A 17,636-nucleotide genomic window follows, 5' to 3' on the forward strand; every position below is an offset into this window, starting at 1 on the left:
AGACTACAGAGTCATTAGAAAATTCTCTGAGCCATTCAGACCCTAACCTAAGAATGATTTAATCAACCAAGAAACTCTGAGGATTAGAGGGCAATAGGGTTGTTGCCTGAGACGTGTGTAGGTGTAACATCTCCACTGAGAGCTTCAGTGCAGTGCATGTCACTAATGTTCCTGAGGGTGATATGGGGAACTGCCAGCAGTTATTCAGTGTGCTGTTACTTGGTTCCTTCTCAGCACAGCTGAGAGACCTGGGCCAATGAGTTTTCATATCATTCCTCCATTTTCACATGATTTCAAGAGAAAACTGATATATATACCTAGTTAGAGTTAGGAATAGGAGACGGGGTGGGGGGAGGCCAGGACAGTGTCTAAGGGAGGACAGGAGTTATGAGAAGGATCAGAAGAACTATTCCTATCCAGGGAAGACAAGGCACAGGGAGCTATCAGTGTCTGGAGTGGAGAGGGGAGGACACAGTCCAGGGCTGAGGTTCTTCTAAACAATTTCCATAAGCCTTTCTAACTTCCTCCCCACTCTGTAGGAGCTGTATTTGCATTCTGTTGGTTGAGAACTCCTACAGCCCCAATGCTTTCTGCAAACTCAGGTCTTTCTTTCTAGTAAGTTCAGAAATGTCTTTTCAAAATGTTCTGGGGCCTTACAAAATAAAAACTCAGCAAGAGAAGCATTGAAAGATGCAATAAGCACCTTCTCTCAAAGTCACAACTGCTTCTGTTCAAGTCCTGTTGCCGTATGCCTGCCCACTGGTGACCAAACACTCAGTCCAGACTAAAACTGCACCCCTTCCAGGGCAGAGCCAGCATTCCCAGAGCTGTGTTGTGGTGCTCTCAGAGGAAAGCCATTCTTTACTGATAATATACACTCCATATTTATTAGATAATTATCCATCCCCGGGACTAACCTGAGGCCGAGTCAACGTTCTCTCTTCTCTCCAAATAGGTGTCTAGTCCACACAATGGAGGACTGGGGCCAGAAACTGAACACAGGCCTCCTGCAGGCCATACTTTGCACTAGCAGCTAGTTCACCAGACAGACCATAACTGGTCTTTTTTGAGCCTTGTGACAATCACTAATGAAAACTCAACTGCCCACAATTATCAGCTGTGCTGGGAATGAACCAGGTAACCATGCACTTATCAACTGACAGCACTGTCAGCCACACCAATGTACATAACTCCCAGCGAATTCTGTGGCAACATTATCCTTATACATATGCCTCAAGTGACAACCCCATCAATTCCTAACCAGAGTGGTCTGAAAGTCAGAATGCCCCTTTCTGTGAGAAATTTCAACACTTTGGGAGAAAAAAAGTCACTGTTTCAAAATGAAAAGTAGCAACTTCAAAATTTCCTGCAGAAGGGCAATTCTGATAAAAAACATTTTGAAATAACCAGAATGTTTCATTTAGAAAATTTCTAATCAAAATATCTTCTTGGAAGCCAAAGCTCTGAAGCTCTCCACTTGGCCCTGGCTCCCAGATGCCTTGCTGTGCAGCCATGGGACCTGGATGCCCAAGCATCCCAACTCCAGGGCAGTCCACCACTGAGGCTACTAAGGATGGCAAGAATCCATGCTAGATTTGAAACCTGCCTGTGTTCTGAGGAAGATCTGAGGCTATTCACATGTTCCCATGGAACATTTCAACAGCAGTGAATCAGCATTTTCCCACGGGAAAATGACCCATTGAAAAATTTCCAACCAGCTCTACATCTAGCCCCTGAGGTTCCTCACTGATTAAAAGATTCCGAAACAAAGTCTGCATTTCTCTTTTGCTGGATTTTGGTAATGCCCATTGGCCTCAAATGAAATCAGACCATATCCTGCTAGGCACTGTGCAAATGTATAGGAAGCCGCGGCGCTTACCCTGAAGTGCTTACATTCTATTCTATTCAAGATGCAACATGTGAATAACAAACAGAAAGGAAGCGTGAGGGGGAGATGCAAGAAACAATAAGATTACAGAGTTACACAGATTAGCAATTGCACAACACAATGGTTCTAAATCATCTAAGTGTTTATAAAATCCATCTAATCCCCAAGCACCACACCACCTAGCCTTCGCTGCTTGGCTGATTTCTTGTAAATATCACAGCAGAAGTGGTTCTGGGGGAGGGATAGGAAGGAGGCGAGATTAGTGGCCTTACAGATTCATTCAAAGACAGCATTTTATGTACAAGGGGCATCCTGAAAGAAAGCATGGAGCCACTTGTTGAAGAAGCAGACTAAGGTCTTGGCTACACTGGCGCTTTACAGCGCTGCAACTTTCTCGCTCAGGGGTGTGAAAAAAAAAAACCCCGAGCGCTGCAAGATACAGCGCTGTAAAGCGCCAGTGTAAACAGTGCCGCAGCGCTGGGAGCGCGGCTCCCAGCGCTGCAAGCTAAACCCCATCAAGATGTGGAGTACGTGCAGCGCTGGTGCTGCGACCACACTCGCACGTCAAAGCGCTGCCGCGTCAGCGCTTTGAAATTTCACGTGTAGCCATACCCTAAATGATCACAGTGATTCTTTCTGGCCCTAAAAACTTATGAAATGGAGGGTAGATGTGATAAGAAACAAGAACGAATGAGCAGGGAGGAGCAGATTTGTGAAGGGTCTTAAAGGCAAACAGAAGCTTGAATGTGATGACAGGATTTCTAATGGAATCACTGTGATAGTGATCAAAAAGCTCTTAAGAGTTGATAGCTCTTCTATCACCGGTGGGAAATGAGGTGGAGTAAATCAGTGCAATTCCCAGCAAGACAGGTGTCCACTTCCCGAAAGCCAGTCCTGCAGATTGCACATTGCTGACTGTTCACAGCAGAAAGTGAATGGGGCACAGAGACTGCACTCCTCTCCAACCCCTGGCGGTCGTCCCTTCAGGTCCTCCTGGCAGAGGGCAGCATAGGCAAAGCTTGTTCTGCTACTGCTCATGCAGCACTTTAAATATAAAAAAAACAACAACTTTATATATTCAGGAAGTTCTTACATGTTTAGAAATCTTTGCCATATAAATATCAGAAACAAATAATCATTACAACAGTGAGCTGTTGTTTAAAGAGATACTATACAGGACTACAGTCATCATTAGCTCTTCCTATTTAGCAGGGTGTTGCCAAATTACAGAGTCAGCATCATTAAAACCCCAAAGTTGTTCCTAGTGATTTTATTAAATGGAGTGAAATCTCCGATTACACATAGACTTACTAGGTCTGTTGAATATCAAATTTTAACATTTAAAAAAACAGACAGGTGGAGTTTTGTTTTTGCAAGTGAATGCACCGTGTCTGAATACTGAATAAAAGATAACCAAATATCTAAGTATCTATCTATCCTCTATTTTGCTGGGTATATAATTGGTGTGTTAATTTTTCCATAACCACAACCTCCTCCACTTTTTTATTTAAACCATTCCTCCATAGTTGGGCTATTTTTCTTTTTCCAATGAAAGGCTACTGATAGCAGAGCATTTGCTAGAAGATGAGAGATGAATTCTTTTTCTCTTTGTGCCTGACCATTTGCAATAAGGAGCCCAAGGTGGATTACCAACGGATCATTTGGTAATAAACATCTAACAATTTGTGGTATTTTGTTACAGACTGCATCCCAATACTGTCTAATGACTGGACGTATCCACCATATATGCATTAAAATCCTCTTTTTCACCACACTTTCTTCACCATTTAATCTCTCTATTTTAACCTGACTAGTGTGAGGTGCCATTGGCATAGTATCTTAAAGACATTTTCTTTTATTGTGCTACCTACTGATGTTGCTGGTCCTCTTTTCCAGATGAAACCCCATTCCTCTGGAGTAATTTGTCGTCACATCCTGTTCACAGGATGTCACATATGGGCACTTTTTTGGCTAAGAAAGCTGCCTGCAAAGATTGATATAAATTAGTTCTAGAGACAAGGTGAGTGAGGTAATATATTTCATTGGACCAACTTCTGTTGGTGAGAGAGAGAAGCTTTCAAGCCACACAGAGCTCTTCCTCCTGGTATGGGAAATATACTCAGAATGTATGTCTACAGTGCAATTAAAAACCTGCAGCTGGCCCATGCCAGCTGACTCAAACTGACAGTGCTTGGGCTAAGGGGCTGTTTAACTGCAGTGTAGATGTTTGAGCTTGGGCTGCATCCTGAGCCATTTCACAGGGTCCTAGAGCCCGGGCTCCAGCCCGAGCGTGTACACAGCAATTAAATAGCCCGCTAATGTGATCCAGAGTTAACTAGCACAGGCCAGTCCTGGGTTTTTAATTGCAGTGTAGAGATACACAGGGTGTCACAGCTAAATACAAGGTGGAACAAACTGTTTAGCATAAGAAGTTAACACATATTTCAAGGGACCGTTCAAGGTGAAGTGGCCCATTCATGGGGTAGGGGCAGAGAAGAAGGAAAAAAGGCAGCTTGGGATGGGGGTTGTTAGTGGACTATAGATTGTTATAAGAAGAATTAATTATATATTTTTTTGTTTCCTAATTGACCAGATGTCATCACTGCTATTAAAGTTAGCTCTCAGTAGGAGATGGTTTTCTAGAAAGTTGAGTGGAAAAAACCAGATGACTTCAATTATTCAAGGCTGTGAAACTGGCACCTTTCTCCAGCACTAGATTCACTTTACATTTCAAATGTTTAAAGTGAAAGAACAGGAGTACTTGTGGCACCTTAGAGACTAAAATTTAGTTCCCACTTCTTCGGATGTATAGGTGCCTTCAAACTTAGCATGAAAATGCAGCAATGGCCAAAGTGTTAAGTGCCTTCTTTTGTTTCATGCAGTGTTGTAGCCTTGTTGGTCCCAGGATAAAAGAGACAAGGTGGGTGAGGTAATATCTTTTATTGAACTTCTGTTGGTGAAAGAGAGAAGCTTTCAAGCTATACAGAGCTCTTCTTTAGGTTCTTTTGCTTCAGTTTTCACCAAAAAGGTTAGCAGTCATCGGACAACTAACACAGGAAACATCAGTGTAAATGGTGTAGGATCTCAGGCTAAAATAGAGAAAGAACAAGTTAAGAATTACTTAGGACAGTGCTTCTCAAAGTGGTGGTCTGCGGACCGGCACCGGTCCACGGCGAGTTTCCTCATAAGAGCGTCAAATAGGATAATAATATGGCACCAGTCCCTGGCACACTGGGAAAAAAAACTGCCGGTCCCCCACATCAGATAGCCTGAGAAGCACTGACTTAGGAGACATCGACCCTTAAAATGCTACAGCGGCTCAGCTGCACCCCTGCAACTAGGCCATTGTAGCGCTTCAGCGTAGACCAGGCAGGACAAGTTAGATGTCAAGTTGGCAGGGCCTCACAAAATACATCCTAGAATACTTAAGGCACTGTCTGAAGAGCTCTCTGAGCCATTAGTGATTATCTTTGAGAACTCATGGAGGACGGGAGAGATCCCAGAGGACTGGAAAAGTACAGATAGAGTACCTAACTATAAAAAGCGGAATAAGGACAACCCAGGGAATTCTAGACCAGACAGTTTAATTTTGGTACCCAGAAAGATAATGGGACAAACAATCAATTTGTAAGCGGCTAGAAGTAATAAGTAATAGTCAACATGGATTTGTTCTTGTCAAATCAACCTAGCCTCCTTTGACAGGATAAGCCTTACACTCCTTGTGGTCCAGAGGTGGGATGGAACCAGTAGCTGTGATACACACCTCTACCCCGATATAACGCGGTCCTCGGGAGCCAAAAAATCTCACTGCCTTATAGGTAAGACTGCATTATATCGGGTTTGGTCCAGTACGGCGTACCGGCAAAAGCTGCTATGCTGTGCTAGACCGGACCAGCTTCCCTGGTGATGATTTAAAGGGCCCGGTGCTCCAGCTGCCAGAGCTCCGGTAGCGGAATTCAGGCAGGGATTTAAAAGGCCAGCAGCTCCCTGCAGCGACTGGAGCCTCTGGCCCTTTAAATCACCACCCAAGTGTGGCTGCCAGCAGTGATTTCCCTACACCCTCCCTGAATTTCCCCAACCCCCCCCCCAGTTTTGTGAGCTAGTTACATATCAATTCAGTGACTGTTTAGAAATCTGAATTTAAACTGAAATATTAACACACACTTTAAAAGCTTATACAGCGTATGATAAAATGTGTATCTGAAAAAGTATAATAGATTTGAAAAGTATGAACATAGACTAGCTTCCTTGCTTTCTTATACAGCTGTTTTTTTATGATGCCAGTGCATTCGTTTCGGTGATGTTGGCCAACCTAATAATTTCAAACGATAATTTGTAAGCAAAGTCTAAATGAGCTCTCCTTGACAGCTAGTGATGAGCTGGGGCTGCAGGGAAAGGCTTCAGGGCCATTTTATATTATTTACATTCACACCTAATCTACCTAGGTATCCAGCAAACAGAGCTGTGTTGTCCAAGTGATAGATTTTGGCTGGGGTTGGGTTACAAACCACTTGAATGTGGGGGGAATGGGGGATGAAATGTTGTTATTATTGTATGAGTAAAGGGCAGTAGAACTGTACTTAGCCTGTGATGATCTGAAGACATCAAGAGAGAGGGTGGGGACCTGTCCCTCTCCACTGTTTAAAGACAGAGCTGATTAGGCTCCATAGAAAGTCTTTTGTTCTGTTAAGTGACCACTGCAGCTGAAATCACTGACAATCAGGTCTAAGTGCTTAGTCCTGTTGTGGGGACAGTGTTCCTGTGGGTACAGTGTTTTTGTGTAAGAGACAGCCCAGACTGCACTAGCAGCAAGCGAGGTTCCTGCACTGAGAGCTCAGCTGAAATCACTGAGAGCTGGTGGAACCTCAAGAGACCAACTCGCAGAGGTCACAGTGGCAGGTGGCAGCCGAAGGTGACTGCCCAGGGCCATTGGCAACAGAGTGGTGGAGTGAATGGTGGCACAACGAACAGATGTGACCAGACAGAACAGTGAGCAGCTGGAGGAACAAGCAAAGTGCCTTCTTGTCCCCCACCTGGAAGAGGTACTCACGTGAAAGCACCTCTGAACTCTGAGTCTCCACTGACAAGGACAACACCGGTGAGTGGAGTGCGGTGGAGGGAAAAGTGAGGGGCATGTTAAATAAATATTTGTTTATTGGACTATATTTTAGTCACTTTGCTCCAGAAAGCTAGATTTGTGACTGGGAATGGAAACTTACATAAACATGTTTCCTAGTAGGCCAAGATTTTTAAAATGTATTATTTGCCAAGGTTGTTATTTCACATTGTTGCTATCTTGGGAGGTCATTATATTGGGGAGTTTCTGTACTAAACATTTTTATTATTATAATTAATTTTTACATAAGAATGGTCATACTGGGTCAGACCAATGGTCAATATAGCCCAGTACCGTCTTACAACAGTGGCCAAGGCCAGGTGCTTCAGAGGGAATGAACAGAACAGGTAATCATCAAGTGACCATCCCCTGTTGCCCATTCCCAGCTTCGGCAAACAGGCTAGGGACACTCAGAGCATGGTATTGCATTCCTCCCCATCCTGGCTAATAGCCACAGATGGACCTGTTCTCCAGGAATTTATCTAGTTCTTTTTATAATCCTGTTATAGTTTTGGTCTTCACAGCATCCACTGGCAAAGGGTTCCCTGGGTTGACTTTATATTGTGTGAAGAAGTACTTCCTTTTCTTTTTTTAAAACCTGCTGCCTATTAATTTCACTGGGTGACTGCTAGTTCTTCTGTTATGTGAAGGATTAAATAAAATTTCCTTATTCACTTTCTTTGCACCAGTCAAGATTTTGTAGACATCTATCATATCCCCATTAGTCATCTCTTTTCTAAGCTGAAAATGCCCAGTCATTTTAATCTCTCCTCCTGTTTCATACCCCTGATCATTTTAGTTGCCCATCTCTGTACCTTTTCCAATTCCAATATATATATTTTTAGGATGGGTGACCAGATCTGCACACACTATTCAAGGTGTGGGCGTACCGTGGATTTATACAGAGGCAATGTGATATTTTCTGTCTTATTATCTATCCTTTTCTTAATGATTCCCAACATTGTTTGCTTTTGTGACTGCTGCTGCACATTGAATGGATGTTTTCAGAAAACTATCCACAACTGGGTGACTCCAAGATCTCTTTCATGAGTGTTAACATCTAATTCAGATGGCATCATTTTGTATGTATAGTTGAGATAGCTTTCCCATGTGCATTACTTTGCATTTATCAACATTGAATTTAATTTGCCATTTTGTTGCCCAGTCACCCAGTTTTGCAAGATTCCTTTGTAGCTCTTCGTAGTCTGCCTGGGACTTAACTATCTTGAATAGTTTTGTATCATCTGCAAATTTTGCCACCTCACTGTTTACCCATTTTTCCAGATGAATATGTTGAACAGTACTGGTCCCAGTACTGACCCCTAAAGGATACCACTATTTATCTCTCTGCATTCTGAAAACTGATAATTTATTCCTACCCTTTGTTTCCCATCTTTTAACCAGTTACTGATCCATGAGAGGACTGCCCTCTTATCCCATGATGGCTTACTTTTCAAAAGTCAGTTTAAATTAAATACATTTTTTTAATATTTTTTTTTTTTTAGAAATCTAGATCTGTTATGTGTTTTGGTGTAACTTGCATTTTCCTTATGTTAAATTTGCACAATCCTAACAAAACATTTACTTTATTCATATCTCTTTTATATATCTCATTCGACCTGACACCCCCCACGTAAATTCGAATACCCCCCCTAATTTCAATTCCTAGGGAAACCACTGGCTGCCGGGGCCCTGGCAGGGATTTAAAGGGCCCAGGGCTCCAGCCTATGGGGAGCCCCAGGCCCTTTAAATCACAACCGGAACTCTGGCAGCCGGGCTCAGGTGGGGATTTAAAGGGCCTCGGGCTCCCCGCAGTGGCCAGAGCCCCGGGGCCTTTAAATCACTGCCAGAGCTCTGGCAGCGGGGCTCGGGCAGTGATTTAAAGGGCCCTGGGCTCCACACTAAATTAGGATATAACGCGGTAAAGAGTGGGGCTCGGGTGGCGCTTTAAAGGGCGGGGCTCCCTGCTGCTTTACCACATTATATCCGAATTCATGTTCTATCGGGTCATGTTCTATCGGGGCAGAGGTGTATATCAACTTTAGTAAGGTTTTTGATACTGTCTCACCTGACATCATAAGCAAACCAGGGAAATATAGCCTAGACAAACCTACAGTAAGGTGGGTGCACAACTGGTTGAAAAAACATACTCAGAGAGTAATCATCAATGATTCACAGGGATCTGTCCTGAGTCTGGTTCTATTCAATATCTTCATAAATGATTTGTATTACGGCATAGTAGGTACATCTATAAATTTTGCAGATGACACTAAGTTGTGAGGGTTTCCAAGGGCTTTGAAAGACAGGATTAGAATTCAAAATTATCTTGATCAACTGGAGAAATGGTCTAAAATAAATAGGATGAAAGTCAATATGGCCAAATGCAAAGTACTACACTTAGGGCAAGTCTACACTTAACGCTACATTGGTGCAGGTGCACCACTGTAGCGCTTCAGTGAAGATGCTACTACACTGATGGTAGAGCTTCTTTGTCAGCATAGTTAATCCACCTCCAAGAGAGGCAGTAGCTTTGTGGACAAGAGAATCTCTACCGTCAGCATAGCACTGTCTACACCAGGGGTTAGGCTGGTAGAACTGTGTCGCTCAGGGGGGTGAGGTGGGGTTTCATACCCTTAAGCGACGTAGTTACAGCTATGGACATCTATAATGTAGACCTGGCCTTAGGAAGGAACGATCAATTGTACAAATACAAAATGGGAAACAACTGCCTAGGAAGGAGCACTGCAGAAAAGGATCTGGACATTACAGTGGATCACAAACTAAATATGAGAATGTAACACTATTGCAAAAACAGTTAATATTCTGGGATGTATTAGCAGGAGTGTTGTAAGCAAGCTAGGAGAAGTAATTCTTCCACTCTACTTAGCACTGATAAGGCCACAGCAGGAGTATTGTGTCCAGTTCCAAGCACCACACTTTGGGAAAGATGTGGACAAATTGGAGAAAGTCCAGAGAAGAGCAACAAAAATGATTAAAGGTCTAGAAAACATGACCTATGAGATGTGATTGAAAAATTGGGTAGTCTGGAGAAGAGAAGACCGAGGGGGCACATAATAGTCTTCAAGTATGAAAAAGGTTGTTATAAACAAGGTGATAAATCGTTCTCCTTAATCCCTGAGGACAGGACAAGAAGCAATGGGCTCTCATTGCCGCAAGGAAGATTTAAGTTAGTCATTAGGAAAACTGTCCTAACTGTCAGGATAGTTAAGCAATAGGACAAATTACCTAAGGAGGTTGTGCAATCTCCATTATTGGAAGTTTTTAAGAACAAGTTGGACAAACACCTATCATTCATGGTCTCGATAATACTTGGTCTTGCCTCATTGCGGGGGACTGGACTACATGACCGATTGAGGACTCTTCCAGGCCTACATTTCTATGATTCTATGTTTTGTCTGAACAGGGTTAATAGCATGTGCTACCATTTTCCTTCTAGGAACTTCCTTCCCAATCTGCTGATGGAATTAGAGAGAGAAAAGGGCTAAGTATTGAAATTACACATCATCCTCCCCCACTGTGTACCTGGGAACAGACCGTACCGAACTCCCTTCCTTGCCTGGCAAGGCTTCTGTGGTTAATCATAGAATTTGCTGACAGGACAGAAGCCAAGAACTTCTGTCTGCAGTTGACAAGGGCACTTTCAAAGCAAATGCCTGGCAGTCTATGTTTAAAGGACTCTGTTACCATACAGAAACCTGGTTCCAGGATCAGAGCTAGATTTTCTGGCCCAGGACTGCAAGAAGAGGTATACTGTTATGGCACTGAGGTGAAGGCTTCAAATGCCAGTTTGCCAATTGGGATTTGGCTGTCAGCCACTCCTGTGATCTGGAGGAGATATGGAGAGAGAGGCTGATGCTGTGGGCCAGGCAGATAAAATGGGGAGGGAGCGGGGGGGGGGGGGGAAATAATGACACTGAAACCACAACCCACTCTCCAAATCCTCCATATCAGGAACCAACTCTCTACTCAAGCTTGTTTGACTTTGATAGAGGAATATGCCCAAATTCCTGGGGGAAGCATCTTTCTGCCTCACATATGGCTAGAGAGATGCTTCCAGAAGTTAGAAGTGGGAGCGAGCTAATTCTTCCCCTCCCTTCCCATTGTAAGTAATAACCTTTTCTTCTACCAGTGTATCTTGCCTCCTCCCAACCAATATTTTCACCACACATGCCAATACCCCGATGCAGTCTAACAACTCTGGGATGTGGTCCTTTACACAGAGCAAGCTATATGCAGAGATCATGCAGTCCTAGTCATTTTCCCTTCTCAAGACCCCTCTGTGCATCTGAGAGCGAGCACTATGATGCTGACATTCTGTTCTGATGCTGGACACTATCCATTGCCTAACCTGCATCCAGGCTAGCAGTAGTGAAGTGGTGATGTGGTGATGCACGCCTGCGGCAGGTCCACTGGAGCCGGGGGGGCCAGCGGACAGTCTGCAGGAATGCCTGCGGGAGGTCCACTGGAGCCACGGGATCGGTGAGCCGGCCCTGCGCCTAGGGCGCCAAAAACCCTTGCGCCGCTCCTGCCCACAGAGCATGGCAGATTTGCCACACAAGCGCTTTGCGGAACATGCTAGTGTGTGTCATGTGCGATCAAAAATGTAGAACACAATCTGCTTGCTTGTCAAAACTCTTCTACCTAGAAGCTCTCATGCTGTGGTGGATCAAGGCCAAATCAACTGATCTGTGCCCTGTCTTCCAAAGGCTCTCCCAGATCTTACACATCCTCCCTGCACCCCCATAGAGGCTGGCAAGCTTACCTTGGATGCTTTTTAGGGTAACATATCTACTTCTGAGTTGCCAATATTAAAAAAAAAAAGTTTTTCATGGGACATTTCTTCAAGTTAGTGGGGGACTGAAGGCTGAGAGTTCCCCCAGATGGGGTGTATGTATGTAGGCTCAGGTTAACTTCAAGAAGGCTGAAGTTGGTTCTTTATTCACAGTTCCCAGTTCCTTATTCAAAGATTTCTTTTTAAATCAATCAACACTAAGTTTAAAGTTTCAAGGACATTCACCAAAAGAAGTGAGAATAAATTTTATAATAATATATATTCATGTTTTTAAGAATATACTTTAAGATACAAGCAAGACCCCATGCCTACATTGTGTAATTGCCTCTTAATGTCTGTCTCTTTCCCATTCCAAGGCCCACTTTCCAATCACTTCTGGTGTCTTGTCCAGTACATCCTGTAGCTGGTGGCAGCAGCTGATCCCTGCCAATCTCTCAAATCTGTCCCTGAGAGAATATGAATACAATTAAAAAAAAAGAATGATGACCGAAGAAGATTACATGAATCCAATTACCAGCTAAGCCATAGGAGTTGAGTCCTTGTGGGTTTTAACAGTAATACTTCTCCATTCATGCTGCCCAGAAGCCAGCCCCAGCCCAGTTCCCCTAGGTGACTGCTCACGGAGTAAAGGGAGAACATGTAGACATCATCATTAATGTAGTCATTTTACTGACTTTAACCATGGAAAATGGTAGTAAAAAGAGTTTAAAGCTTGCACTTTCCCATTACCCTCATCCAGGGGCCATAAAATGTAGGGCAGAGAATGAAAACTGCAACTAAACCTGGCAGATGGCAACACTAACATGGGAGCCATGAAGACAGAGGCTCTATGTTTACAATAGGATGAGGGATGCTTGCTACTGTACCGATAACTGTACTGTATGGCATATGTACTGTATGCATGCACACACTCACATCCCATGCACATGTCTGCAGGCACCCAAGCCCCCTCATACCTGCATCCTACATTTATATATGCACCAGCAGGCATGCACCCACATTGACATGTGCACCAAATGTGTTGACAGGCATGAATAGAACCACAAACATATGTACTTATTTATGTCTGCACATACATGTGCATCTACACATGCAAATGCACATCCCTGGGTCTATGTGCACACACATGTAATCCATCATACACATGCACAGCCCACATACATTCTTAGACCAAGTTTTTGTATCTGTACAGAGACTAATAGAATGGGGGTTTGATTCTAATCTTCTAATTGCTACTATCATTAAATAATGCATGTGTGCCTGTCCACGCAATCCAGCAGCTTATGAAGAATTGTTGGGACAGACTGACTCCATGGCTGAGACTGGCATTTCATTCACAGCCAGCCAGGCTACTCTGGAGACGAATTGCAGGCATAGTACTAGCAGCAAAGTTTTAAATCCTTCGGCCACATGTGGGGGGTTATCAGGAGCAACCCTGTGCTACTCAAAGCAAAGTGCTGCTGAGTGAGAGGTTGGCTCCTGCCAGCACTCCACTCTGGTCCCCAGAGGCCTCTTAATCGCTAACGAATGGCCTGGTCAAGTGGGAATATTTGAGGGTCCATGACTGTCACTCACTGACAGAAGGGTGGGGGACAGCCAGTGTAACAACAGCCACAGGAATCAGTGGATACTGATCCATGTTATGTGACAAGTGTATTAACCTTTGTATCTCTCACCCGGGTCAGGTGACTGGGGGGAGGAAATAAAGTTCACTCGCTTATCAGCACTCCTGCATACTACCCTACTATTGCATTGTCTCTGTAAGAAGAGTGGGGACACTGAAGAACATAGCTTGTATCTCTATGCAAGGAAGACGCCTAATTTCAGGACCTTCTTATAGTCCTGCAAGTGCCAGACTCACATGAAAGACCCGTAAAAAACTGATAAATCCATCCACCTTGGGATCCTAATGTACACAAGATCGGAATTACAGACCCATAAAATATAATTCACAGCTCTCCCTAACTACAGATGTGACTTTACCAAGAAGCATTCGTCCCAAAGCCTGTGGTAGTCTCCGCTATGAACTGGATTTCAATAAGCATGTATGTCACTGTTTTCATTGCTTTAGATAACTTCTTGTGTTTAACAGGTTATGCTGCGGTACTTTATTTCTCAACCAATAGGTTCTGTTTATATCACTGGCTGGCCATTCAAAGTTTGCCTACCTCCAAGTGCTCATGGGGGGCAGGCCCAGTGTAATTACCAGGAGAGAAAATTAACAGCACAGCAATGAACAAAGAGTCTAAGGCCTGGCCTACACAGGTGGAGGCATGGAGGGTATCTGTAGCTACATGCCACAGCGAAAAGCAGGCTGTGTCTACACTGCAGTGTGTAGCTACACGTGGCAGTGAAAGGCTCTGGCAGTGAGACCCTGCCCTGCTAAAAATAACAGGGGAGGCACTGCTTGGGCACACAGAGAGCCGCGTAGGGCACATACCTTATGGTTCTGGTGTGTTCGCTTAAGCAGTGCCTCCCCACCTACACTGATACTTATAGCCATGCCAGGGGGCAAACAGTGTATATACGCTGCACACTGCTGGAAATGTAGAAAAAGCCTAAGAGGGATAATGTTAGCTAAGGACCTACTTCTGCTCTCCCTGGGCCAAAGCCTCAGCTGCAGCTGAGCAGCACTTAGCAGAGCTGAAAGGGGGGTGTACAAAGGCATTTGCCCCACTCCGATGCTAGGGCTCAGTGGTATCTGGATTGACCCCTATCATACAATGAACTAGTATGACTGGCAGCAGAAGGAAGCATTGCTAGGCTTTCCTCATACTCCTCCAGTCTCTGGCTGCCAGAAAGGTTCCTTGGGGACAGGACTGTTCTAATTAATACCAGATGCTATTCTTCCTGCTCAAGTGGTCAGGAGCAGGAGGTCAGGACCAGGAGCTGCTACAGTGGCTTAATGCCACCCATGGATCCTCCTACACCAGGGGAATCTTCCATCAGCTGTCCAAGCCAGCATTAGGGCTATTTTGTGTCACTGGAGCTGAGCACTCAGACCTCCTAGTTGGAGAAGTGGGTGCTCAGTACTTCTGAAAATCTGGCCCCTCGTCTGTTATGAAGGGCACCCAAATATTTTTGCAATCAGAATCAGTAGCCACTTTTGGAAGTTTGAGCCTAAATATTGTATTAGCGGATGGCAGCAAGTGCAGCAACAAGCAGAGCGCTACGTGCATCATGGCTAATTGGTTTGTTTTTGCAAAGTGATGAGTGAATCCTGGAGCTGACAGCATCCAGCCACCTAAGGAAGCACTGCAGTCCCCATCACCTTCTGCACTGTCGCTGCAGCCAGCAGACCTCAAGGGAGGACGGAGGACACCATCAAGATCAGGGCACTGTCACCTCTCATGTGATTTCCTAAAGCCATTTGGAAATCCACACAGTTCTTTAAATGTGTGTCTCTTTTCTGAACATATTCCCCAATCTTCTTTCCAAAAAGAAAATCAGTTCCACCAGCGCATCCTTCATGAGCAACCCTACAATAACCGAATGTGAGAAAGCCAGTGCTCAGGAGCAACCCTACAATAATAAACCAAAATGTTCAGCCCAGCTCTTCTGAGCAAACTGTGATAATCAAAACCAACATCAATGTGCAATGGAGGGAAGCCACATTTGGCAGTGAAAACACGTATCAGTTTTAGGAAGGGTATTCTGGAGGAAGTAGGGTCTTATGGCTAAGGCACAAAATTAGGAACACCTAAATTTCTACCTCTGCTAGTGTGACCTCATGCAAGTCACTTAAATTGTCTTTGCCTGTTTCCTAACGAATGTGGATAACAAGACTTCCCTCCCTCTCACGAGTCCTATGCAGGACTGCCCAAAGGTGGGGGGACAAGTGGGGCAATTTGCCCCAGGCTCCAGGCCCCGCAAGCCCTGGCCCGCCGGCAATCCAGGTCTTCAGCGGCATTTTGGCGGTGGGGGGCCCTTCAGTGCTGCCGAAGAAGCAGAGTGACTCAAGGGCCCCCCACCGCTGAAATGTCGCCAAAGATCCGGACCGCAGCCGGGTAAGTACAAGTGCCGCAGTTCCCTTGCTTTGCCCCAGACCCCCTGAATCCTCTGGGCGGCCCTGGTCCTATGTGTTGACTTACTTCATTGACATTTGCACAATGCCCAGGGATCCTCAGACAAAGTGTCATAGAGAAGGGTAAAACAAGTATGATGTTAAGCTTCTGGGGAGCTAGAAGCGGAGAGTAAAAGATTCCTTTTAGAAATGTTGAACATGACAGTATCTATTAGCTTGTCTCAGGCAAACACAGGCAAATTAGACTTCTAAAATTCTACCTGTTATTTAGTGAAGAACAAAATGGCAGCTTCCAAACCTCTTTCCGAATAAAGGTACAACTGGGGGAAACAAATTCCCTTCTCTCCAGCACTTTCTTCTAAATCTTTCTGAACACCCAAGGCAAAGGCAATGTATAACATTTTTTTAAAAACCTTCCCACTGTGAAATATATTTATCTTACCCCAGAGCTCTCATATACAGTATAATTACCCTTCAAGGGCCTTTCAATTTTATTGAACTTTTTACCATCTCTTATGTTCCAGAGGGTCCTGAAAATGGTCCAACCACAATCTTTCTCTCTCTCCCTTTTCTTGTTCTCTTGATAGCAATTCTGTAGCTCCTCCACCCCCTAACCCCCGCCAAAAAGCACATCTTCCTTCTATCACGCTAAGGAAGAGATGCCATGGAATCAGTTCCTCCGAAAACCAGCACAGGAACCTTTGTATTAGCTGCCATTTACCAATCTGGGATTCCTGAAATTCCTCATAATAATCCTCAAAATACTGTGTTTCTTTCTGACCAAACATGTCCCTTGGGAGTCTCCGTAGTGTCGTTCTGCCATGTTCTTAGGTCCTAGTTCACAGGTTCTAGGCAATACAAATATCATATCATTCCTGGATGGGGATGGGGGATGAGGAGAGGATGAGAAAGGATACACTTAAAAAAAAACAACTATTGAGTATTCATTAAAATATGTTCTTTCCTTGCTACTGCAATTTGTCCCCAAAGACCTTAAAATTCCTTCTTTCTTGTCTGATAGGGCCCTATTTGGCCAATTCTAGTAAAGGTTCCTTCTGCCTAATAAAAATAAAAAACAAAACATTACAACCAGTGAGCAAAGGACCTCTACTTTAAAACAAACAAATGTGCAACATAAAAACTGACTCTGAAGTTTTGCCATTGGTGGGCATGACTGTTAAGACACATTTCTGAAAAGAGCCACTGTGTTTACAGCTGGGAAAGGTAGGTCTCCTAAGCAGTTTCTGTGGGAATAAACTACTTTTCTCCTGGCTTAAAGCAAATATCTTACCACAAGGATTAGTTCACTGCTGCCATGGTTTTCAAAGCATATCATTACAGTGGAAACATATTGTACTGTCAGAGGAATTAGTGATGAGTTTTATTCTCTATTACCCAGGTGCTCTTCAATGCAGACACTTGAAAATAGAGAACAATAAGCAACCCACGAATCCCCAGTTATGATGGCTTAGTACAGCTGGCCCCACCACACAGTCAATGCTCATTTGTCTGAAGGATAAGGAGGCCAAGGAACTTTAGACCTATCTTGCAGGGAACTTGAGATCCAGGAGAGTAGTTCTCACACAGTGAGTTGGATTCTCCACTGCCTTGTGCTGTCATTTGCACATTTGCAAAGACGGCATAAAATGCTACCAGATCAGAATACACCTCTACCCCGATACAACGCGATCTGATAGAACACAAATTCGGATATAACACGGTAAAGCAGCGCTCCGGGAGGGCGGGGCTGTGCACTTCAGCGGATCAAAGCAAGTTCGATATAATGTGGTAAGAT

General features: G+C 44.2%; 2 protein-coding genes across 12 annotated transcripts in view; both read right to left on the reverse strand.

Moving 5' to 3' along the window:
* RAD51B (RAD51 paralog B) overlaps positions 1–17,636 on the reverse strand; it is a 651,811-nt gene that overhangs the window by 629,015 nt on the left and 5,160 nt on the right. The gene's annotated exons all lie outside the window — the stretch shown is intronic.
* The window catches only part of TMEM229B (transmembrane protein 229B), a 65,061-nt gene that overhangs the window by 6,933 nt on the left and 40,492 nt on the right, over positions 1–17,636 (reverse strand). For 2 of the 11 annotated variants that reach the window (XM_030559752.1, XM_030559748.1), the window contains exon 2: positions 12,130–12,263. The exons of 7 other annotated variants lie outside the window; for them this stretch is intronic. The gene's annotated coding sequence lies outside the window, so the exon portion shown is untranslated. Of the gene's footprint in view, positions 1–12,129; positions 12,264–15,908; positions 15,998–16,562; positions 16,717–17,636 lie in introns of all 11 variants that reach the window. 2 more of the 11 variants (XM_030559749.1, XM_030559750.1) reach the window with 2 other exon arrangements.

This window comes from Gopherus evgoodei, chromosome 4 (assembly GCF_007399415.2).
Source record: "Gopherus evgoodei ecotype Sinaloan lineage chromosome 4, rGopEvg1_v1.p, whole genome shotgun sequence".
Lineage (NCBI taxonomy): Eukaryota > Metazoa > Chordata > Testudines > Testudinidae > Gopherus > Gopherus evgoodei.